Here is a 26,154-nt window from a genome sequence, read left to right on the forward strand (position 1 = left end):
GATTCGGTGGCCAAGTCTCCGAATCGAATCAGGAGACCCTTTAATCTTTCTGAGTCAAACTGAAACCCTCCAAATCAGTTCAGAGAGATTTGATGATTCGGACATAGACACAGCTTTAAATGTTTTTTCTACATACCTCAAGGTATCAGGTAGTTCATGAATGTTGAGATGGTGGGGTGGATGGAGCATCCCATGGAAGTGTGGGGGGTTCCCCTGCATACTCAGCGGTGGACCAGGAAGTGGACCAGAAGCACTTCTGGTCCACTTCTGGTCCATTGTGAAACATGTGGGGGACCCCATCCCCTGGCTCGGCGACTGGTGCCTCCTGGGTCTGGGGGAAACCTGAGGACCCACCTCAGCCAATTGCTAAGCCAGGGGGGGTGGGGGGTCTGCCATCGAGCATGCAGGGTGCCCCCCCATATTCCTGTGGGATGCTCCATCTGCCCCACCATCTCAGTGTTCACAAACTGCACCTGGTACCTGGAGGTACGTAGAAAAAGCATATAAAGCTGTGTTTATGGCAGAATCGCTGATTCTCTGAATCAGCATGGACTCTTTAGATTCAGATTCGGCCAAATCGAATCAGGACAGTGATCCAAATCAATGTATCAAATCACTATCCCCTGAAGCGGGCTCAATCCAAATCTGAATCAAATATGGTCCGCTTTGCACACCCCTACTGGGAGCCATGCCAAGGGTCGCATTTTATTCCCTCTAGTGGCCAATCTACTTATATGTGTTGAGCCTGCAACTGGCTTTGAAGGAAGGAAAATAGATTCATTGCCTCAGGCAGGAGAGTTTGTTGAAGTGTTCATATTTTAGTCTGGCAGATGGATGACAGCTAAAGGAACACATTTGTTTTTAAATCAGTTTGCCCCTTGAGGTAAATGCATGTAAGGCAAAGTGATATAACTAACAACAACAACCACCGCCACCTAAAGGTTAGGTATTAAGATGCATTAAAGCATCACAAATGAAATCAAGTGTCCCAACTATGATTGGTTTGTCTGTGAAACCCTTGATATCCCTCTCAGCCTGCCATGGCCCTACAGTCTACCTGTAAAATTACAATTTTATGCCACTGGGTTCTACTACACAGTCATTGGAAAGGAAGCCATTTTTGTGTGAATATTTAAAATCTTCTTGTCATTTAACTCTAGAAATAGAACAGCTGTAAACAGAGGAGATGGGACTTCTCTTTAAGCATTATAAAAAGCATCCCAGAAAAAATAATGTAGCTTCTTGTATTAACATTAGGCAGCAAAATCATTCTGAATTTTATTTCCATGAAAAACCTTGTGCCTTTCAAGTTGCATCACAGAGCACTGCTTATAGTACTTTTATGATGGCAACCCTCCATACTCTTCACTTTGCAGCTGCTTGCATTAGCAGGAGGGACTGGTTTTCAGGTGTTACAGGGGTTAAGTTCCTCCAACATAATATCACAACTAGGTAACATGCTGTACCACTTGCTGACCTGGAATTTCCAAAGTGCAACCCAGAAGACTTGTGCATGGCATCAAGTAAGCTGCAGACAGATATCATTTCCATTACATTCTGTCTGTTTTCTCAAGCTATTCTTTACAATCACGATGAAAACAAACATATCTTCTTTTTAAAAATGAAAGCTAAAATTTAAGCCATTCTGAATGGGGTTGACGCATATACTGATTGCACCTCTTTTGTAATCTGTTCCTGTATACTGAACCACATTAATTCAGAGAGGCAACAAAGCTCAAGGAGTGCAGCACAGTACATGTGATCCTGTTAAGAACATCTTATTATAAGCTACAAGTGCTATCTTGTATTGGCATCTCAAGTGGACTGTCTCATTTTTGTGTTCTCCCATCCAACCCCTTTATGTAAAAAGTATCATCATAGCCATATTTTCTGGAAGGGGAAGGAAGGAGGAGAGGGAAAAGATGACAATGATGGCTTTAAGCTATGGAGAATTTTTGTAGATGGAGAAACAATTCTTAGCCCAAGTGGCATATAGGGGAAAAAGTTACTTCAACTAACTTAACCCCCACCAAAAATATTTCACTATCACTAAGGCAGGGGGTTTCAACTTTTTAATAAGTGTACCCCTTCTGATTCAAAGTTTCAGCTCCTGTACCCATGTACATTTTTTTTCTTGTTTTTTTTTGGGGGGGGGGGGGCAGATTTAGGCCCCCATGGTGAGGGAGGGAATGGGGCTAGGGCAGATGCTGCACAGCTGGGGTAGGGTGGGGTGCAGGATGGAGCTGCAAGTGACTCATCCAGGGAGCATGGAAGAGGAGCAGCTCCCGCCACTGCATGTACCCTGGGAGGGCATGGGGGTGTGTGCCCTTGGATCTGCAATCAGGGTAGGGTGAGCTGCCCCAGTGGTGGGGGAGGGAGTGGGGCTGGGGCAGGGGCAAGGGCTGAGCCTTGTGGGGGGGCATCTCCTGGGAGGGCATGGTGGGCACGTGCCCCTGGATCTGCGGTGGGGTGGGGCAGGCTGTGGCTGTGGGCTGTGACCAGGAAAGTACCAGGCTCTTTCTGGTGGGGGCTGGGCTAGGCTGGGCTGGCCTGGGCTGTGCTTGGGATGGGCAGCAGTGGTGCTGGGAGTGGGGGTAGGGAGGGCTATAGTGAATTCTGGAGTGGGTGCAGCCCCTCCACCATAGTCCTTCTCCTGTACACCCCTCCAGTGAGGGAGGGGGAGGGGCAGGGGTAGGTGCTGCACACCCGGGTGGAGCTGCAGGAGCAGCTCATCTGTGGGGTATGGGGGGTGTGGATCCTGCTGCTGTGCACACCCCAGGAGGGCATGGGGGGGTGCGCGCCCCTGGATCTGCGTGCAAGGTGGGCTGGGCCCAGGGCAGTGCCAGGCTCTTCCTGGTGGGGGGGTGGGGTGGGGTGGGAAAAGCTGGGCTGGGCTGGGCTGTGCACAGGGCGGGTAGTGGTGGTGATGGGAGGTGGGCTAAAGGAGGGGCTGCACCCACTCCAGAATTCATTGTAGGCCCCCTCCCAGTGCTGCCATCTCCCACCCCAAGTGCAGTGCAACCTAACCCCCCCACTAGGAAGACCCCAGAACAGCCCTGGCCCCAGCCCACAGTGGTAGCCTGTCCTGCCCCACATGCAGATCTGGAGGCACGTGCCCCTCCATGCCTTCCCCAGTGTGTGTGTAGTGGCAGCACTGGGGGAGGGCAAATGGAGGGGGTGAGGCTCTCATGCGGTGGGTGCTACCACCACCACCACCCACCACTGCTGCTGCCCCACTTGGCTGCATGCCATGCCATTTTACCATGGCTGGTCACATGTGCAGCTCCATGGGCTGCCAACAGTCCTCATGCCTGGCCAATCGTGCCTCACTGGGGTGGGCACAGAATGCACTTCCTCCCCCACCATTCAGACCCTTGCGGCTCTGTGGAAAGGTGGTAGCCACAGTGACTCCTCACCACCAACTATTGGCTGAGGGCAGTGGCCCAGCAGCCAATCAGGAGACCAAGCTGGGGTGGGGGGCAGGGAGGTGCCACAATGTGCTGTGTGGGGCCAGCGGCACCCAACGTACCTCTGCCCATCCCTCTCTGCCTCGCTCTCCCCCTCCTCCAGGTATGAGGCAAAGTGTGGGAACATGCCAGGGGAGACACTGCTGCTATGCCCTGGGTTTCTCTCTATCCCCACCCACCCATGCATACCCCCTATGACCTTTCTAAGTACCCCTAGGGGTACACGTGCCCCCAGTTTACAACCCCTGATCTAAGGTATTCCTATGGCTCCCATACCTATATTGTTCTAGCAATTCAGTGTTTTAATGCTGACCAGCTATAGTGATGAGGGTGTTGACTGCTATACAGGTATGATCTTGCCAGAGATGATGCAGAAAGCCTGTACTGAGATCAACATACAGGTAAATTGGATATAGTTACCTGCAATCTCATTGCTACAACTGGTCAATATTTAACCGATTTCTGGTTTCATTTTCTTAGTGTGACACATTTCAAAACAAGTTTCAGATTCAATCCCCACCCAGACATTTGAAACTTCTCTCTTTTCTACTTTTCTCCCTCATGTCTGCGCCGCCGGGGGAGGAGGGGAATGGGGGTGTCAGTGAAATTCATTGGTATTACAGAAATACTCTTGAAACCTGTATGTATTTTAACAAGCAACAACAGGAGCTACCTCTAGGCAGGAGGAGACTTCAATGTAATTTCAGGTGAAGGACAGAGTAAAGAATCAGTGAGGCTAACTAAAATTACATGAAGTAAGTTAGGCAGACAAGGTTCTTTGGGTAAATCTGATATCTTGCTAGGCCAGCTAAAATAGTTGGAAAAACTCCTCTTCTTTGCAAGCTTTTGGGTACAAACACCCTTCTTCAGGCAGAGGGAACATTTGTGTTTGTACCTGAAAGCTTGCAAAGAAGAGGAGTTTTTCCAGCTATTTCAGTTGGTCTAATAAAAGAGATCAAATTTATCCCCAAAAAACTTTCCCTGCCTATGTCTTTAGACCAACATGGCTACAACCAACACCTATGGAGTAAATTATCAAGTCCTAAACCAGGCAGTTGCCAGTCATCTCCTCCTACTGTGCACTCACATCCTCTTATTAGTCAGCGCAGTAGATGTTTTATTTTTATGGGCTTCCTGACCTGTCAGTCCTGTAAATCTTACCCCAGAATGACAACATGAGGGGTATAAGACTTAAGCAGATGGTGGCAGGAAGAAACCAGTATATGGAATACAGGCAAAAAGATTAATAGTGAGCTTGCTTGTAACTTGACATCCCCCTTCCTCCCCATGTAAAAAGCTGTAAAGAACATTTGTAATGGAAATTTCCACTTAGCTGTCTTTTGACCTTGTGTGCACAATTCCTCCAAGCTCTGCCAAGAAGTGCTTAGTTGTGTAAATATCTGTGGTGTCTATTGTGCTAAAAGGTAGAAGTTTTGGGGAGGGAGGAGTGAAAAAAAAGTCAGTGTTAATTGAACTCTAGGCCACTTAGCTGGGAGAGGGACAAACAGCTGCTTGACCACTTTTGTCCTTCAGGAAATGGAGAATTGAAATTTATTGCTACAAAACAAGCCCTTGATAACAATTAATCAGCTCATTGCCTTTAATAGGCTTCCAAGAGTGGAATTATTGCTTTTCAGGCAGAAGAAGTCTTGAATGAAATTCTATTAGGTTTTCTTTGTAGCTGTAATATTGCAGTATTGGAAGATTTAAAAACATTTTTAAGTGGTGAGGTGGACAGTGAGAAGTAATTTTTGCTCACTAAAGAGCAAGTAATCTTTTAAACATGCAGTCATTCTGATGATGGCAGTACAACTTAGCTTATCACCTGAACGTGCTGGAACTCTTAGGGTATGTACAAGAGTTATATTACAGCCAGTGGAATTGCAGTTTCACTGGTTGAAGTGCTCCATGCACAAGTGCTTAAAATATTTCAGTTGGTGACTGAAGCCCAATCAGTTGGAATTTATGCAATTGAATGAATGCTTGTACATATTCTCAAATGACCGGAGCTGCTGCAATGTCCTCTGACACCCCAGCTTACCTTATATCCCTGTGCTCCTCAGGAGGTGCTCTGTGACTTGGGCTGTAGTCTACTGCTGAAACCAAATTACAGAAACCCCATTCCCCTAACAAGTCTCCATAGCCTAAGGTCTATGTAGCTGTCAGACACCAGCCCCAGGCTTTAAATGCTAACCTGCAGACGATAATAATCCCCTCTTCCCAGACTGGGGACTGCCTGGTTTGGGGAACAGGTTGGAGGATCTGCACGTGCTGGCTTTTATGTGCTCCACAAAGAAATACTTCCCCCCGCGACACTTCACAGCCCCCAGTCTGCATCCCTACACACAGGACTTTAAGCACAGGCTTTATTGTGCTGGGAGGGAGTGGGAAAAGTCTCTACCTCTGGGGTAGCACATCAGAGCCAGCATCTGCAGTCCCACACACTAGGCTTCAGGAGCTGTCTTGAAGTGCTACAAGGGGAAGGGAACTCACAGCCCCATGCATCATCCCTATCCAAACTACTCCATAAAAATCCTTGGCTAACCCTAACTCATCCCTAAAACTAAATAGTCAACCCTGTCACACAACTACAAGGTATATCATGTAAAGACAACCAAAACAGTCTGGCAAGGGCGGTCAGTGTTCTTCTACTTGCAGTTGTAGCAAACTTACTGATGCAGCCCAGCATGTCCTGGCTTGGAGAATCCCCTTCATGAATGGTGGAGCTCATCCACCAATCAGGCAACTGTTGGGGGGGGGCTTGCCCCACCCCTGCTCAGGGCAAAGGGAAAAAAAAAAAAGAAAGAAACCTCAGACCAGGTTCAAGACTGCACTCTGCCGGTCGGGTGGTCAGCAGAACTTCAGGGGCAGAGCCTCCTGAGAAAATAAAAGGAGCTGCGTGCCCAGCATGCAGGGAGATGCATCCGGGACAGAGAAGAGAGAAGAGCAGGGCTTAGAAGAGCTGAGGAGAGCTGCTCAGCAAGGCGAAGCAGTAGCCTGGAAGAGCTCCTGAAGACTCCATCAGTGGGGAATGGTGGACAGCTCCAGTGGCTAGGCTTTCAGCGCACAGCACGATGCACAGCATCCAGACCCTGGGAGCTGCGTGAGGCGGCTCAGGTCTGCAACCTCTGGCATGAGATGAAAGACACGGTGCACAGGCTGGTGTATGGAGCAGGATCTTTGGATCCCTATGGGCAGCTCAGGTCCCCAACCCCTGGCACGAGGCCAAGAGCTCTGTGTAGGAGGCGCTGCAGAGAGGGTCCTAGAATGGACTGAGCCCTAGTGATGCATGAGGCAGCCTGCAACCCATAGCAGAAGGTTGAGTCCAGGGAGCCAGATGGTGCTCGGCCTAGTGAACCAGTGGACAGGGCTGAGCCAGAGGTGCCAGAAGCCCTGCATAGCAGAGACTTGTTCTGGGGGACAGCAACCCCCTCCCCCCCAAAGCCCACCAGAGGCGAAAGAGTAGCTTGGCGCAGAGGACGAGGGCCCCCCTCCACGCCTGGGAGCCATGAGTTGCAGGGAAAAGAGGATTCCCGCAGGGGAGGGGGAGTTAGGGCTCTGCTATGACCCCCTTTTGCTATTATTCACCTGTTGTTCATTTGTATTGTGGCTTACTTATTGTTCACATATACTTATCTATAGTTTATTTGTTGGGTATCTATGTTTATTTTGGGCTTTACCTGTTCAGATCAGATACTTACCTGACACTGAAGCACTGGTATAAGGTTTTATAGCATTTAACCAGAGGGCATTGTTTATTTTATGTTATTTGTTTGGATATCACACATATATATATTTGTTTGTTTATATAGTTATATAAACAAATATATATTTATATATAAGCAAACAAATGTATATACTATATGTAGCATATACATTTGTTTGTTTTTTCCTTGTGATAAGTTAATGTAAATACATTTGTATATAGTTAAGTCCCCTGACTGTCCTGGCCTGGTTCTATAGGGACAGAGGGAAACAGAGTGATCTGCAGTTCCCCCACAGCACACTTACCAGCTAACAATTCCCTTCAGTTGGGGAAGAGGAGTATATACCCAAGTATACCTGGGCTACACAGTTTTAAGGCCCTGGGAAAAGAGGGCCAGAAGAATATTTACTAGGGAGCATCCACTGAAAGTACTGAGACATTAGACTCTCTTCCTAATAAATGCTGGTAATGTTCTACTACAAATTACTCATGTAAAGAAAAAATGTATTATTGTAAATGGGTGAATTTGAGAAGCTAAAGGTTTTATAGAACAGAACAAAATCACCTAGGGAGGTGCACAGCACTGCTCCTTCAATGTTTATCATTTGTGAGGGCATGCATGCTGGCAACTGTTTCTATGTGGGGGTTGCATCCAGGAGACTCCAGATGAAATTAAATGGAAGTGCTGCAGATCAATTAACTAGACCAGAGGTTTTCAAACTGTGGTCTGTGGACCACCACTGGTCTGTAAGCTCCATTCAGGTCTGAATGGCTTTCTGCCTGGTCTGCAGAAAGGTGACCTAAGGCTAAAGCTGGCAAACATTACACCTGACTTCCCAGAACTTTGCTCAAAAAACCAGGCACATCCATCGCATTAGAAAGGTAAGACTACTGATATTAAAATATAAGTTGTGTGCTTTCATTTGTAGAACAAAAAAAGTTTAAGTGGTCTGCTGAGACCCTCAGCAATTTTCAAGTGGTCCGCAAAAAAAAAGTTTGAGAACCACTGAACCAGACAGTCCACTATAGTATCATGTGATCAGAATCTTTTTTTTCTCTCAGTATCCAGGATTTCTGTCAACTAACCCATGTTACGCAACATTTGATGCCATTTTGGTTTTTCTCAGCTGTGGAAATGTTCTGTTTCCATTCATACTGGTAATATGCTGTTTCCCTAGTGCTTTCCTGTCTCTCCTCTACCCCCTGCCCTACTCTCCATTTCTTTAGAAGAGTAAAGTTGTGGTATATTTTTATAATTTAAGTAGGTGAGTAGTTATGTAATGTAGGTTTTGGAGTACTATTCCAGACACTTCTGTTCCCTCCCCTAGGTCTTTTATCAGGTAAAACATTATTTTGCATAATATTTTTCATCCCCATATTTCTAGTATGCTGCTTGCCATCTATTTCAGTTTATTTTCAGATATTTTGCATTTTGTCATTTCACAGGAATCATTCTGTTTTAGTTTTCAGAAGAAGAAATTACTTTCTAATAATATATACATAACTGTATATGTATACTTTCTTTGGAAGAAAGAAACCAGATTTGGCCTTTCCTGTGACAGTCAGTATTATCAACATATAGAAATCATTCTAGTTACATAACCCTGGTCTCTGCTGTCATGGCTTTTGAACAACGGCTGACCAAAAAGTGCTAATTCCATTTTGCAGCACTTTCAAGGTTTTTTATTTGTCTGTTCTGTAATGGGAAACAAAAATCTTTGAATGCTTTGAAAAGTGGAATAGTGATGACGTACTTTTTCCCAGGAGAACAAGTGAGGTTTTCAATCTCTCTTTCTGTGTTTAGAAGTGCTTTGAGAGCCTTGGATCTCAGAAACCTTTCTTTTCAAAATGTCACTCAGATGTACATCTCCGCAGAATGCTTTGGCTTTGAAATAGTATTTAATTTTTTTTTTTCCTAAAATGTTCCAAGCAGCTCTAGATCAAACACAGAGATGGACATTTGTAGGAGTGACTGGGCGCACCTACATGTGCAAATACACAAGTACTAAATGAGCTGTAACTGGAATTACTTTGCAGTAGCATCCCCAAGCAGCTTTTTTGGTGACGCTGTCTGAGCGGTACGGCTGCGCAAAGCTTCGGTCCCTGATTCGATTCGGAGGAGATTCGGCCCAATTCAGTGGCCGAATCTCTGAATCAGAATCGAATCAGAGGACCCTTTAATCTCTCCGAATTGAATCGGAACCCTCCAAACCAATTCAGAAAGATTCAGACATAGACACAGCTTTAAATGATTTTTCTACATACCTCTAGGTACTGTGCGGGCCGGGAGGGGTCCTCGGTCCTCGGGGGTTTTCCGCGTGGTGGGCTGTGGCCAGCAGCCTGGACACGCCGGGTCAGGGAAGGCAGGCGGCACACTAGAATTAGGCACGGACGCTTAGTGGTTGATTTAAGATTATTTTACTTACACCGAAGATGGTCGCAGTGCAGGCAGGAAAACTTGCTTGAGTTGCAGTTATAGACAGAAAAGAAGAGAGGAGGACAAGAGTTCCTTCCCGTGAACCTTCTAGCCCAATCCGGTTGAAGGCTCTAAACCGCGAGCCCGTCGTGTCAACCAAAGAAAGTAACTCGAAGCAAAGAGCTCTGAATACACTCACACGAAGTTTGCTAGGTTCCGTGGAACTTGTGTGCAGGGAAGGGTACATCGAGGGATCAGGCGGCGACAGGGAGAGGCTAAAGGCTGATCAGACCCCTATAGCCAGCTCTAAGGTACGCGCACTGGGTCCGATAGGCTCTGCAGCGCACCTAGAGTTCTCCTCAAGATGTTTACGGAGTCCCCCCTTGCAGGGTTCTCCTCCGGAGATCTCCAACTTGGGCAGAAACCGCTTAAGCCTCTTATACGGCTAGCAAGCCAATCGCTAGCCGCCACGTGGGAATAATTTAGAACTGGCCAATAGTAGGACACAAATTTGTATATGAATGGCAGGAACTCCTTGCACTGTGCATTTCTCTTTTGCAACCTAGAAATGCACCCTGTAAAGAAAGCTACGAGTGGCGGGAAATAATTTAGCAGTGCCGAAGCGCACACAAACAAAAATCACACCCTTGGGTTGTGACCGGTACCAGGAGGCTCATTAATGCTACAGTGCTGGGGTACATGAAGTGTCCCACAGGAGCATGGGGGGCTCCCCAGTGTGCTCAGCAGCAGACCTGGAAGTGGACCTGAAGCACTTCCAGTCTACTTCTGGGCCCACTGGAGAGCGCATGCCCCCCCCGCATAACCCCCCCACACCCCACTTGCCCGAGCTGGGTGACTGGTGCCTCCTGGGTCTGGGGGGGGGTGGGGGGGGTGGGGGGGGGCCCTGGCACGCTCCCTAGTGGACCCAGAAGTGGACTGGAAATACTTTCAGTCCACTTCTGGGTTCACTGCTGAGCATGTGGAGGGCCCCCATGTGCTCCTGTGGGACACTCCATGTACCCCAGCATCACAACATTCACAAGCTGCACTAGTACCTTGAGGTATGTAGAAAAAACATTTAAAGCTGTGTCTCCGAATCAGCATTGAATCTTCAGATTCTGATTCAGCCGAATCGAATCAGGGACAGTGATCTGAATCAATTAATCAAATCACTGTCCCTGATTCAGGCCAAATCCAAATTGAATAGGACCCGCTTTGCACACCCCTACTGAGCAGTAGCTCATTACTACTGTGTAGTAGCATTGCATCACGCTTCATGCTATGCTACACTACTGTGCAGTAGTAACAAGCTACTGCTCAGTCAGCATCTTGTGTAGGCACCTCTGAGTGCTAAGCAAGCTTGGACACAGTAGTCAAACAGTGAATGGCAATACCATTCATTCTTTCAAGTACTAAAGTTTTCAAAGAGTCAGATGAGAGTATAAGATTTCAGTGTTAAGGTGTGTGATTAATAGTTTTGTTTTTATTATTAGGAAACATATGGTGCCATTTTGGTTTCTGTCAGCAATTGAAGTATTGTACTTGCTTTCATATCTTTAAGTAGCATAGCCTTCTCTACTTCAGGGTTTTTTTTTAATGTTAATTTAATGAAACTGGATATGCTGGGCATATTTCTGCTAGCAGTGTCACTTGTACCTTCAGGCACCAAGAACGAGCTAAACCCAAGCTTAATTGTGGTATGTTCCATGTGATGTCTTAATATATTTTTGAAATACAGAATTTTAACAAGATTTTCAGAAAAAACCTGGGATCTAGTTTTCACCAAAATCGACAGAATTGTTACTTAGCTTAACGTGGCGTGAGCTTTACATAAATGATCTGGCATGATGTTGGACATTCCTTCATTGTACTGATTGCCTATTTCAGTTTAAGAGGTGTCAAGTAAAATAGCTGGTTAGCGTTTGTGTCTCTTAGAAACTCCATAGCATTTGAGTATTTTCTTTTTACCTGGTTTTGTAAAAAGCCCTTCTGGCATATGGGAGAGAAAGGTTAGTTCACTCTAATTATTGTTTCATTTCTTCTAGATATTTCAATGGAAATCTGATATGATAAATGTAATCAAGTAGAAAATATTCCCATTTTTTTAGAAACATGGAAGGACTAGCTACGTTTTCATAGCTTAAGCCAATGCTCATTCATTCTTCGGTTACCAATTTAAAGAAAACATTGTAAAGTATAATTTTAAATAAAACAACACAGTGATGACAATTAAGAGTTGTATGTGATACTCCAATACATCTAATGTTGTGTTCTCTTCTACAGCATCTCAACTAGGGATATTGTGAAAATATCTAATAGGCCAGACAGCTTAATTGAATCTAGAAAGAGGACCAGCAAAGGGACATACTGGTTAGCAAGCAGTAAAAATAACCCCAGTTATTTTTTAATCTCCAAGATCATTTTAGACTAACCTTTAGCAGTATATATGTTAAGGTAGGGGTTTTCAAACTTTTAAAATAAGTGTACCCATTCTGACTCAAAGTTTCAGCTCCTGTACCCCGTTATATATTTTTTCTTGGGGGGGGAGAGTGAGGCTCCTGCAGTGAGGGAGGGAGTGGGGCTGGGGCAGGTGCTGCACAGATGGGGTGGGGCAGGGTGCAGGATGGAGCTGCGAGTGACTTATTCAGGGGGTGGGAGGAGGAGAGGAGGCTCCCACCACTGCACGTACCCTAGGAGGACATGGGGGTGTGCATTCCTGGATCTGTATGTGGACCAGAGCAGACTGCCTCAGTGGTGAAAGAGGGAGTGGAGCTGGGGCAGAGGCTGCCCAAACAGAGCAGTGGGTGGGGCTGAGCCATGTGGGGGGGGGGTGGCTTCCACTGTTATGCGCACCCCTGGGAGGGCATGGGGGGCATGTGCCACCCAGATCTGGGTGGGGTGGGGTGTGGCAAGGGTGGCATCCGGCTCTTCCCAGTGGAGGCGGGGCTGGGCTGGGTTGTGCTCGGGATTGATGGTGGTGGCACTGGGAGAAGGGGTAGAGGGGACTACAGCGAATTCCGAAGTGGCTGCAGCCCCTCCCATAGTCCCGCTCCTGTAGGCTCCCATGGTGAGGGAGGGAGTGAGGAAGGGGCAAGGGAAAGCACTGCACAGCCAGGTGGAGTGTGGGACGGAGCCACAGTTGGCTTATCTGGGGGGCGTGGTGGGGTGGCTTCTGCTGCTGCGTGCACCCAGGGAGTGCATGGGAGGGCACGTGCCCCTGGATCTGCATGTGGGGCAGGCTGTGGCTGGGGCAGCGCTGGGCTCTTTCCAATGTGGGGGGTGCTGGACTGGGCTGCATTGAGGGTGGGTGGTGGTGGTGCTGGGAGGGGGGCTACAGGAGGGGCTGCAGCGCTTCAGAATTTGCCATAGCCACCCTCCCAGCACCACCACTGCCCACGCCAAGTGCAGCATGGCCCAACACCCACCGGGAAGACCCTGGTACAGCCCTGGCCCTAGCCTGCAGTGGCAGCTTGCCCTGCCCCACATGCAGATCTAGGGGCAGGCACAGCAGCACTTGGGGCTGAAAGGGGAGGGCTTGCATGTGGTGGCTGTTGCTGCCACCAGCGCTGCCCCCCTTGGCCATGTGCCATGGTGCTTTACCATGCCCAGTTGCATGTGCAGCTCTGTGGGCCGCTAACAGGCCTTGTGCCTGACCAATTGCACAGCACCGGGGGTGGGCACAGAATGCACTTCCTCCCCTGCCCTTCAGACACTCACAGCTCTGTGGGAAGGGGGTGGCTGCAGTGCCTCCTCACCATCAGCTATTGGCTGAGGGTGGCAGCCCAGCGGCCATTCAGGAGACCAAGCTGGGGTGTGGGTCAGGGAGGTGCTGCGATGTGTCATGTGGGGCCAGTAGTGCCCCGTGTACCCCCTTATCTCTCCCAGCTAAGAGGCAAAGTGTGGGAATGTGCTGGGGGAGATGCCACCACTGTGCCCTGGGATATGCTCCATTCCCATCCACCCATGCGTACCCGCTGTGACCTTTCTAAGTACCCCTATGGGTATGCATACCTCTGGTTGACAACCCCTGTGTTAATGTATTGATATTACACGGTTATGCTGTAAGGGACAAAAATATTGAAAAATGGTACTGAGTGGTAGCATAGCACCAAAACCATATTTGCTGCAGTACTTGCTCTGTTTCTTCCGAGAATTTGCTACTGTACATTAAGCTACTTGCACAGGTTATTTCCCTTAGGGTTTTTGAAATTCAGTGAGTTTCTACCCTGGTGCACATCTGATTATGAATAGCACTGCAGTTTTATTTTCTTTTTCACAGGAAGGGAAAAGAACTAGTATCGTTTTATTCCTTCTAGATATTTCAATGAAAAACTGATACAGTAAATGTAATCAGGTAGAAGTGCCATCCCAGTGATGTGAGTTGACCAGCAGCTGCTTAAATATTCAAAAGAATCCATCTACCATGTAGCCTTGAACTGGTGAGTGCTGGTAAACAAGCACACCTTCTGAAGGATGTCTGTTTAATTGTTTTTTTGGGGAGAGTTGGGGATTTCAAAACTAAAAAGGTTTTTAAAAATCCAATTTGGGGGAAAAAATTGAAAAATAAATAATAAGCAGGAAAATTAAGGAGAACCATCTGCAAATGTATGATGAGGCACATATCAAGCTGTGCAGTGCCTTTTCCCAACACTTCATCTCCCTTTCCTCTGGGAGGGAGGAGTCTGAGTACACCCAAGGGCACAGTTTGTGGATGGTTAGCTAAAACAAGAACACCAAGGTTCTTTGGTTTTTAGGAGGTCAGTCTTTCACTTAATTCTCTGAAATAGATTCAGTTGTTGAAGATACTCTTTTCCTATGTAATATATTTGAATTTTCCCATAATTTGGATGTCCCTGATTCTTATTAGCTAGAATATGCTACCTATCAGCTTTATCTGTATATTTGTTATATAATTAATGGGCACCTATCATCAGCTGGGAAGTCAATCCATCCCAAACTAAAGATTAGCATTTGGTAAATAAAAGATATCCCAGAATGGGAAGGAACAAGGCTTGAAATATCCTTTTTTTGGGAACATATATAGAAAACATGAATACACGAGCTGGCTTCATTACAATCTCCAAGTCTGTTAGAAGTAGTGCCAAAAATATTAAGGAGCTGTAATGGTATAGGGACAGAGCATTGGGGGCTATTCTTACATGATATAACCTTAGATGAGAGAAGGAGGATGAGGTTATAACAAGAGGAATGAATGGCCCAGCAGATAACTTCTTCTCTAATAGTAACTTACTCTCAAACCTACCCTCTTAATTCCAATGACGGTCAGTAATCTGGATTTTTGTCTTTCAACTTTCTAATTAGGCAAGGAGAGCTCTATGTCACCATCTGAGATTGGGGTATTCTAGGCCAGTGGTTTTCAAATTTCCTAAAGTTATGGAACTTTTTCATATCACTCCTCTGCAACAGAATCCCTACTCTTATCCTAAAGAGGTGACACAGAGACAGGCTACCTAGCCTGGCAATGGTGGTGTACCACCTTCTGGCCCACTCCACTGTTATTCCCAGCCTCTTGGAACCCCAGGGTTCTGCGGGACAGTTTGAAAACCTCTATTCTAAGCCAAGCAGAAACTTACCTGGTTCTATCTGGCTTAGGTCATTTTTGCTTTTGGAAACATCGTATTTCTGCTAAAAGTTAGGATGGCTTTCTATAGTTACCAGATCCTAATCTGCCTGTCTGAATAAAATAATCTGAATCCTGACATTTAGAGTTTTTCCTAGGGCTAATACTTTTCTGTTCTCTATAGAGTTGGATACAGCCTTCTTGTGTTTAAGCAGTCTTAAATCTGCAGTGAAACCCTGAGATCTAATCCACATATCTTTATAAAACTTCCATTTAACTGGGGTTTTTTTTGGTAAGAATGGCAGTTAATGATGATGGTAAATTAGGCATGCCATGCTAATTTTAATAAATGAAATTTTCTGTGTGTGTTTAAAGGTTTTGTTTGGTAGCATTTCTCACACGATTCCTCATAGCCTTAGGAAAACACTGGAGTCTTGAAGGGTTCTGATGTGCTCTTGAGGCTGGGACTGCTGGCCACATGTTCAATTGATTGTGTGATGAGAACCAGCCATAAAGCTTTAGACACATTTTGTAAAATAACATTGTAACTTATTCCCTGTTTTATCCCACCATTACTGCATTTACTCAAATAGGCTGAGTCCAGATGAGCAAGTACAAGCCTGTTATAGCATCTCAAAACAGTTTGAGACACTTCAGAAGGTACGCTAAGAACAAAAAAAAAAATGTTCCCTGCACTGCATATTTGCAATGAAGACTCTAAGTTTGATACCAGAAAATCTTAGTATCAAAAAAAAAAAAAAAAAAAAAAAAAAAAAAAAAAAAAAACCCCACGCAGGGAAAAAAGCGGCACAGGGCACACTCCTGGAGCATGCCCTGATGCAACTGGAGGCTGGGTCCTCCCAAGAGACACTCTAGCACCTGGCCAGAGCATCTCTATGCCTGCTGTCTGTTCCTGCTGCTCCAGCATGCTGGCTTAGCATGCTGAAGCAAGTAGAAGTGGGGCAAGGCTGGCAGCAGTGGCCTGGATCCAGAATCTGTCCCCAGTTAGCAGGGATGTGGGGGTGGGGGTAGGTGCCCTGCCCACCCTGCTGCACAGCACACAGCCCTCTTTCCCCACCCCTGCAGCAGCAACAGCCAGCAGCAGGCTGTCAGGACACTTGTGGCCCACTGCTGACAGCAGCATGTGGCACTGTCTGAGACCCGAGGTCTCCATGTGGTGCTTGGCACTGGCCCAGCCTGCTGGCACTGGCCCAGCCTGCTGGCACATGCCTTTGCCCAGGGCTGGCTCCTGGCACCACATGGAGCCCCCAAATCTCAGGCAGTGCTATGCGCTGCTGGGGATCTCTGCCAGCAGCTAGCCACAAGTGCCCTGACAGCCCACTGCAGGGTTGGGGTGGGGAGGGGGCTATGTGCCATGCATGAGAACACCCCCATGCAGGAGAGCACCCCCACAAACTCTACACCTACCCACAACTCCACAAACTTTCCACACAAACCCCACACAAACAGCCTGCTACAAACACCCACCCCCCACACCTTTCCCCCCAAATCCCACAGCCTGCATGCCCAGCTGCCCGATGGGATGGGACCTGCTGGCAGGAGCTGCAGCTCCATGGTCAACTGCCACATTGCAGCCCTGCCCTGTGCCCACACAAGTGCTGGGACATGTGGCCCCAGCCTGGGGGAGCACCTAGTCCCAGGAATCACTTGGGGGTGTGTGATAGGCTGAGGAGAGGGGTGGAGGTGGCAGCAGTGGGGTGTGTGTGAGAGAGAGAGAGGGAGAGAGAGAGAGATGGGGTTTGGGGATGGAGGAGCACTCTGGGTAAGAAAGGCTGCCAGAACCAGACTTAGAGCCCCTCTGCCCCACTGGAGAAGCCTGTGCAGGGGGAGCTCGGCCTGGAATGGAAGGGGTTTGCCCAGCCCAGTCCCTGAGCCCCAGGTGAGGGCTTCCCAGGAACATCATGGGGATCATTGGGGCCTGGGCACAGATGCAGGGAGCAGAACAGTAAGGTCTGGCACTGCTCAAAGTTACAAAGCAGTGGGCAGTACAGCTGCAGCTTGACTCATGTCCTGGTGCTGGGACGGAGCTGCTGCTGGGAGGGAGCTGGTGGGGCGCAGGCAGGGGCTGCGGATCAGGAGCGAGGGGCACTGGCAGGGCTGTGGTTGGAAGTAAGGGGCAAAGGGAAGGGCAGGGCACCAGCGTATCACTGCTGCTCAGCTCCCCACATCCTGATGAGTGAAGGGGACAGAGGCAGCTGTGATTTTTCTTTGATAAAAAAACCAAAAGCAAATGCCAATATGTATAGATATTAAGAATTCATTTTAGTATGATGATGGAGGCACAGGTAGGCTTCTAAATTGCTTTAAAATTGTAAATATATTAATGAAACATTACCCAACTGATCTCTCTCTCTATATAGTGGCATTTCATTTTAATCACAGAAGAACATGGATTTTGGGTATTTTAATGAGAGAATTTGGGGGTTTTTTTATCAGAGAATTTTCAATTTTTAAACGGCAAACACCAGGATCCCTGCTGGTGAGGCAAGTGGCAGGACCCAGGCAGAGGACCCTGCCCAGGGCCAGCACCAGGGACCCAGCTGGAGGGCAAATGAGGTGGCTGACTTCCTGGCCATTTGGGGCCAGGAGGACACACTTTGACAGTTCAGCACAGTTCAGCATTAAGCACATCTTCCAGGCGATACCTACCCAGATGGCAGGGCAGGGGCACCAGAAGACATGACAGCAATGATGCACAAAGGCCAACTGTGTAGCCATGGCCCACTGGCAGCTGGCCCAGAGGTGTAGAAGGCTCTATTGCAGTGCCTATACTACAGCCCAGGCGGCTGTGCAGTCCCCATCTGGGTCTGGCAGGTCACAGCCAGGCAGCAGCCCCCACTGCCAGACTGCTGCAGTGGGTAGAAGGTGCAGGGGCCACTCTAGGTTAGGGCTGCTTCAGCAGTCCAGCTGGTACAAGGGGCTAGTGTCCGCAGATACTAACTGGCTGGGCCTCAGAAACTCCCAAGGGCAAGTAGCTCTGAGCTGCTCCCCAGTGCAGCTTTTTATACTGCTGGGGCCAGTACAGGTGCTGGCGCCAGCCTCTAGTTTCCCCTGGCTAAAGATCTGGGAGGATCTGGGCAGGGTCAGTTTGCCCCAAGTGGCACAATTTGCCCCACACCAAAGTGCATGTTCAGGCATATGTGCTGAGGCACAAATCTCAGGCACAAATTTGTGCCTCTGCTATTTGAGCTGCTGCAAGTGCACGTGCGTGCATATGTTAACACTCCCATAGAAGCTGTCTCTGATTGTAAGATGTTATAAGATGACCCCTCTATTAATTAGATTATATATGTTACATTTATAATTTGTATTATAATTTTCCAGGTATAGAAGCTAATTGTTGGAGGCTTGCCATGAATTTGCCCCCTTCCCACTGTGACAGCATGGAAAAAATAAGTCTTATATGCAATACAAACTATTCATGACATCAGTCCAAAGCCAAAGGCTGATGATTTACCACGTTGTTCACTGGGCTGGGCCTCACCAGAGTCAACAGCATTTCAAACCATGGTGACCCCACAGCTCAGTACTGCTCAGTATGCGTGTGTGTTCCAGATGTGCATCGCCTCAATGGATCCAAGTGCTAATTAGCCCCTACTCATAATAACTGGAACTGGGTGATTCTGTCAGAAGTCTTGGGCTCCTCCAAAACTTTATATCTATATGAGGTGCAGGGCAACCTGGTCCAGGTCCACTTCATGGAAAGCAGGGCAACATTAGTTATATGCACCAGGATGAAAGGGAGGGGGCAAGAGTGAACTGTATACAATATTGTGGTTCACCATGACTTGAAATATAGTTGGCAGTGTGGGGGACTGTGCTTAATAGGCACTGCTAAATTATCTTACTCAGGTGGGCTATACTAACTTATCTTTGGTAGGTTCCCATCAGCATGTTTGCCCAATGTGGGCCATGTGTTTTATAACCAGGCTCTGTGGTGGTTGTATTTAACCAACTTCATAGATGGTTTCCATTGATGAGCACATGCTGCATTTGGCAGCAGTTTAATGATAGACAATGTGTTTAGCGAGATTTTGTTATATGTGATTATAAAACAAGGGGCTTTTTTGCTATGCCAATTGGGAGGGAAAAGCCTTGTCTTGTATTTGAGTAAATACAGTAATTGAATGAACATGTGGCCAGATCACTACTTAAGAGGTAGTTAACCAGTTAATCATGTCTTTAGTGTAATGTCTTTCAGGGTCCTTAATCTAACAGGGTTTTGTGACTGTCACAGTAGCCCTATACGCCTTCACATTTCCCATTAAACATTTATGGGATTGTTAGTCAGAAATAACTTAAGCAAAACCTACAGATAAATAATACAAATGAGCATAATTTTATCAGATGCTTTGAGCACAAGTTAATTGTCTCTGGGGTCTGGGAGATATCCCCACTGAACCCTGCCGCACCAAATGCCTGCAAGGCTGCAGTTATACATATATATGTGATAGAGTATACGTATGCTTGGTGATTGCTAAACGAGGGGTTAATTTTGGCTTTGCTCCACTGCCTCCCTCTCTCTGGAGGGAAAAGGATAAAAATAAAGGCAGCTTTAGTGACAGAAGGGTGGAAGGGAATGCAATCTCCAGTGGTTTGTGGAGGTGAAATGCCAACTCCAGAATGACATGGAATCTTAAACTAGGGAGTTTTTCTGTTTTGCTTTAGCTGAGAGGCTTAAAAATATGAGTCTGAAGTCGGGTACCTATGTCCATGTTTGGCAGCTAAATTGGAAGTCTGATATTTATAAGTGCTGAGCATCCACCCCAAGCTGCAGTGCTGCCTTTAAAAGTGATTTGATTAAAATATGCATAGTTGTCAGACAAGTTATTAATGATTACTGTAATCCAGTCTTCATTATAATTAAGAAGTTGAGTGAAAAGATAAGTGTTGCCACGTAATCTGAAGTTTCTAACAATGTTTCCTGCTAGAGCTGATAGGTGTAGTTGACAGAATCTGATTTTATATCTTTGTTAAACAATAAAATAAGACTGGAAACCTGGAAGGTTGATTTTGAGTCAACTGATATTGCTTTTCGGAGGGACAGAACCCAGGTTAGGGTTAGAGTGTGGGTCTGGCTGGGAGTGATATAGGGCCTGGTAGGGGTCAGCTGGGGGCATATGGGTCTGTGGTGGGGGGGGAGGAGGGGGCAGAGGGCACTGCCTCTGGAATACCTAGACCAAGGTCCCAGTCCCCTTACCTTTCCTCTCCCTCTCTGGGAGTGAGAGCTAGAAGGGACTGGGGTATAAGTGACTAGAAAAACCAGGCTTCAGGAGTAGCACAGGGCTCGGTTCTTAACCTAAGCGGGTGGCGGGTGGCATGAGGGGAATGCTGCCAGTGGAGAATCAGCTCTCTGGGTGGAGGCAGCTCAGCACACAGGAAGTCAGTCCCATGCCAGAATTACAGCCTGCGCTAGAAGCCCCAGTGGAGGACAGCCGGGGTTTGTAGTGGTCATGTGTGGTGTTCTCACCCCAACCAAATCCCTAGCACACCAGACCAGATTCTAGTCCCAATCCCCAGAACCTCTACTCACTCCCTCTCCCTCTCCCTTCCTAGCTCTTGTGGTCAAGGTTGTTGGAACTAGACTCCTATCCCTGGCAGGTGTCCACCCAGATCTTTCTCCCTTTCTCTCTGTGAAGTGGCAGGGAGAGCAGAGCACTCTGGGATTGAGGAGGATCTATGGGTCTCCAATCCCTATCCAGATGGGACAAAAAGTGAAACACTCCAAAATAAGACTTCATGAAAACCAGTACTATTCTGGAGTGTTTAAGCTGCCTTTAGAACATTTCAAAGTCACTTTGAAATGTTTTAATTGGTATGTCTGTCTGCACCTTGACTTACTGAAGGCATGGAAAAATGTTCAATTGGAGTGGTTTCAAAAGGGGAGCAGCAGTTGTAGCTAATCCTAGGTTCATCCAAGGTTAAAATTGGGGTGATTTAGCTAATTTATATTGCTACTGGGTCTTGCACATGTAGCAGTTAGTGTACAAGATGGTGTAAGGTTTAGAGCAGCAATTCCATCGCTCCTTTTGGAACAATTCCATGTGTCTTTTTGTCCAAAGCCATCAGAAAAAAGTTGTCAGGGACTATTAGTTTATGCTATCATTTTTTGTTTCCTCCTTTTGGAATGTAATCCCTTTTCTAGATCTACTGCACCAATAAAATAATGCTTCTATTTTCTGACGTTGATGGTTGCTATTATAACTCCTGTAGACATTTAGAGTGCCTTCCCATGAGCACGCACTTGTGTTTCCCCAGGGACAAGTAGCAGTAGCACAACAATGTGCCTCTGCTACTTGCCCCTGGGGAATGCCCCTGCACGTGTGCTCTGGCATGCTGCAAATTGACCCAGGTGAGCTAAGGGAGGCCAAGGCCAGCACCTGGGCTGGCCCTGTGGGCATCCCAGGGCTGCAGTAGCAGCAGCAGCAATGTAGGTGCATGGAGCCTGGCTGGCAGCTGAAGTATGGCTCTGGCCTGCCAGGCTCCGGCTTCAGGCAGCACATGTTGCTACCATGTGCGCCATCTCATTTTTTTTTAAATCAGTTTTTTTTTAGAAACCAGGATTTCTCAGTGTCTAATTTTGATTCAGCGCAGAGAACCTTTTCATATGTACTGTGTGCATTTGCGGTGTCTGAAAAGCCTTTGAGGTGCTGCAAAGCACATGTTCCTGTTCCTGGGGGGACATGGCCATAATCAGGTTCTTGTGTGGTAATACAAGGCTCTCCCAGAACACTTTGCAAAACAAAATCTGTAATGTTGTACTTGGGAAATAATGACTTATGCTTTTATAGAGCCATTCAGCCAAAAGGATCTTGTGGCATTTCTCAAACTTTAGGGCTAATGCACAGTCCACAGATATTAATGGGAAGATCACCACTGAATTCAACACACTTTTTGGAAAGTCCATTAAAGTGCAGCCAAAAGTGCATTATAAATATGGATCTTCTATCATCTCAGCCAAAGTTACTTTAAAGGCCAGATTCTTTAAAATTAGCTAGCTAGCCCTCTGGCTCTATAACTTTCATCTTATTTGGCAGTACTTACTTTGTGAAATACTGCAATAAATAAATATACTATTATGCAAAGAAGAGAGCAATTATACAGGAAGCGGCATGTTTTGATTTAAGTGCAGAACAAGAAAAAGCCTAATTTAAGCATAATGATTGAAACCTAATTTAATAACAACCTACCATACTGGCTGTCAGTTGCACTGAGTGAAAAAAATAACAACCAGCAAATTGCAACATACTTCATGTAAACTGCTGTCATGTGTCTACTAATATTAAACAGCTTTTAAAATGAAATACCATGTTGGCTTGGCCTATTTGCATTTATTTTCCAGCAGGGTAGTTGGTCATTTACTCTGTCCTTTAAAATAAAAATATAGCAATGAAAACTAGAAAAGGGTATAAATCATGCACACAAAATCACATTCAAATTCATATATTCCTGTACTCCATGGTTGGTTGGAGTTCGAGGAATAGGTACCGTAGAACCAGGGACTTTGCCAGGGTTAGGTTCTTAACCTAAGATGAGTCTGCAAAGTAATGGGATGTATATAGACCCTCAGTCAACAGCTGTGGAGACCATCTTTTTTGCTATGGATTTTATTTCCAAGGAGACACTTCTCTCATTGGCTGCTTGAGACCCTGGCTGAGCTTCAGCTGAATGGAGAAGCAGAACTGTTTGCAGTAAAAGCCACAGTAATTAGGTGAGAAGCTCATCCTTCATTTGGCAACTAGCTTTAAGTAAGCAGATTGTGAAGCACCAGATGCAAATTAAGTTTATCGGCCAAACACTTCAATCCAGAGTGAATCCAAACTTTCCTCAGGTTCCAGAGGGTTTATTTGTAGCTGTGGTGTATGCTCCAGTTTAAACAGTATGATTTAAAAAGTACTTGAATCACAGTATTTAGATCCAGCTGGAATACCCCAAAGTTTGGAGGCTGATAGCTTAGGAACCTAATCCTGACTATAAGGTATATTAAAGGCACTATGGCTCAGGCATATATTCAGATCAGAGTTTAAGTTTTAGGATGTTTTGGATTGGGGTTTCAGTTCAGGCCAACTTTAAATTAGAACTGCTTTTTTTAGTTAAACCATACTTATTCTTTTAGCCACAAATCAGAACATTCTCTGGGCTAGAAAACCACTTCTGTTAATATCAGAGAAGCGTATATGCTCTGACTCATTAGTATTTCTATATAATAGACTTCATGCAAATATCTAAAAGCACTTACAAACCTCCATTATTCCTACCATACATCTCTGAAAAAGACAAGCAATAACGTCTCTATTTTAATGAAGGCAAAAGTAAGAGGTTTTGTGAGTTCCCAAAGTCACAGAGCAAGTCACTGGGAAAACGTCATGATCAGAATTCCTGGTTTCTAAGCATTATCTCTAGCTGCTGGATTACATTTTTTACAGAGCCTAGACAGATCCTGGTCTTATTTCCTTTGAAGTAAATAGCAAAACTTGCACTGAGCCAGTTCAACCCATTGTAAAGAATGAGATAAAAAATTACAAAAGAGGCATAAGATCTGTTGTGTGCTCAGAATATTGATACCACAATGCAAGCTCCAATGGTTTTGTGGACGTCAAATGCCAACTGCCAGGTTACAAAACTGCATGGAGCATTAAACAATAGAGCTTTTCTCTTTTGCTATAGCTGAAACCTGTTCCCTTTCTATCTTTTCATCCTTCTTGTTAAATATGACATCCTAAATTGATCTTCCAGCTTTGCAGTAGTGCATGATGCAAAGTTTGTGCAGATAATTATTGTCTTATTTCTTCTTTAGGTGCATCTCCAGCTTGAAACAAACTGCTGCACATTATTCAAAAAGATGAAAATGTCCCTGAATGGATGTTAGCAAAAGCTTCTTCTAATTTAAAGATTTAAGTGCTGTTGCAGTTGGAAAAGCAACTCCACAAATGACATGTGAGATTCCCTACATATCCTTGTTCAGTAGCTTTTGCATCAAACGCCAAGTTTACAAGGTAAGACTCTTCTTTCACTGTGCTGCTAACTCAACCTGGGGTTTGAAATTCCCAATGTGTGCTTCCAGATTCTCCTACCACTTATCAGTGACAAAGATCCTGCAGCCAGAATTTAGCTGACAATCTTACTAATGATGCATACAGTTGGCTAACTCATCTGTAGCAGTCCCTGCCTGGCAGTGTAAACAGAAACAAATGCATAGATAAAATGAGCAGCTCTGAGTCAAAGTTTCACAGAAGAAAACATTGATATGCTAATGTCATCATTCTCTTCTGATCATACACAAAACATTAGGGATTCATGTTTCTGGATCAATGAATAAGGCAATTTTCTGAGTGAAAAGATGAGTAAGCATTGTGTTCAGAAAAGCATTTCTATTCTATCTAAAAGGGCTTTTCCTGTATCAGTTGGGTGCACTTATAACTCTTATCATAAACCTTTTAACTCTTATCATAAACCTCTCAATACTTCAGCAGGTTAAAAAGTAAAGTTACAGAGGAGAGAGATAGACATATAGACAAAAGAGGAAATAAACCTTCTCCTTTTGTGATTTTTAAAAGCAGATAGAGAGTTGATATTGGGAGACTTTCAGACACTGGGCACTGTTAAAGGAAAAACATTTTTATGCAAACAGTTTGTGAGATGGCCAGAAAGCCTGGTGTTACATGATCAGAGGAAGAGGGGAGGGAATAGTGGGATATGAATTTTGTCAAGCAGGATGTAAGAGGTCCACAGAGCTTTTAAAACAAAGGGCCTGAGTCTGCTATCACACGTAGGGATGCAATTCCTACTGATATCACTGCATTTGGCAGTGACCGAGTCTTCTAGAAAATAAGTGGCATTATTCCTATATGCCATTTTCTCCACTCCCACTTCTGCTGAAATCCTTATACATGCCTTAATTTTAACTTCTTGTATGATATATTTAAATCCTAGTTCTTCAGGGCCCAGCACCCAAGGTGCCCATCCTTGTCCACGTATGAGCTAGCAGCATCACCTCACACACCCCCTCAGAAAAAGTACACTGATTCCAATAAATAAATTCTTTGGCAAGTGAAAAATTGCCTCCGAAGTGGGTTGCAATCCCTCTGGGAGTCAAAGCATGAGGACTGAGAATTTCCCACTTGGGGTTTTCTTTCCATTTACTTCAGTGGAAGATTCTCAGATGGTAGCTTTGGGGAGAAAGGGAACTCAGGATAACATTGTTTAATGATATGGTTGTTTCCAAACAAGAATAATCTTGGGGCCAGCAAAAAGAGAAATCTACAGGAAGCCTGACAAGACAAGTCCCATGAAGATTATACAGTGTGTGTGTGTGTGTGTGTGTGTGTGTGTGTACATGTATGCATGCTCATGAAGGGGGAAAAAAAAATCTCATTACAACATTTTGGGCCTTTCCCTTGATTTAATTCTAGGTGTCCTGAACCTCTGGCTTGTACTTTTTTTTCCATTACAAAAATTAACTTAATTTTGTGAACTTCAACATTGTAAGCAAGTGTTTCTGTTGGCTGTCTGGTGGTATTTTGATCATTTTGCATCCAAATACATATTGGATCCTCCTACTGGCAATGCTGCTTTTTTGCCAGAATGATATGTAGCCTGGGTGTAGACAGGGTATGTACCTCCCCCACTTCTCCAAATTGAAGGGGATTGTCAGCAGGCAGAGGTGCTATGGGAGGGAACTGTCAACCACACAGTTTCTCCTCAGTTCCCTATAGAGTCAGGCCAGGACCTCACTGCTTAACTATATACAGGTTTATTAATATACAGGTAACAATATTTCCAAACTCATGAGAGAAAAAGGGTAAATAGAGTAAAGTGCTCCCAGATTACTTGCATGTGTAGATGTGCTCAGTAGTGCTCTTTATTCAATGTGATTTGTGTTACTACTTGGACTGAAATAATTCTAGAATTTTGCTCTGGTTCTTAATTTTTGATGCACTGAAGTTTGGGGGTTCTTAAGCCT

The sequence above is a fragment of the Alligator mississippiensis genome, chromosome 4, assembly GCF_030867095.1.
Source record: "Alligator mississippiensis isolate rAllMis1 chromosome 4, rAllMis1, whole genome shotgun sequence".
Classification (NCBI taxonomy): domain Eukaryota; kingdom Metazoa; phylum Chordata; order Crocodylia; family Alligatoridae; genus Alligator; species Alligator mississippiensis.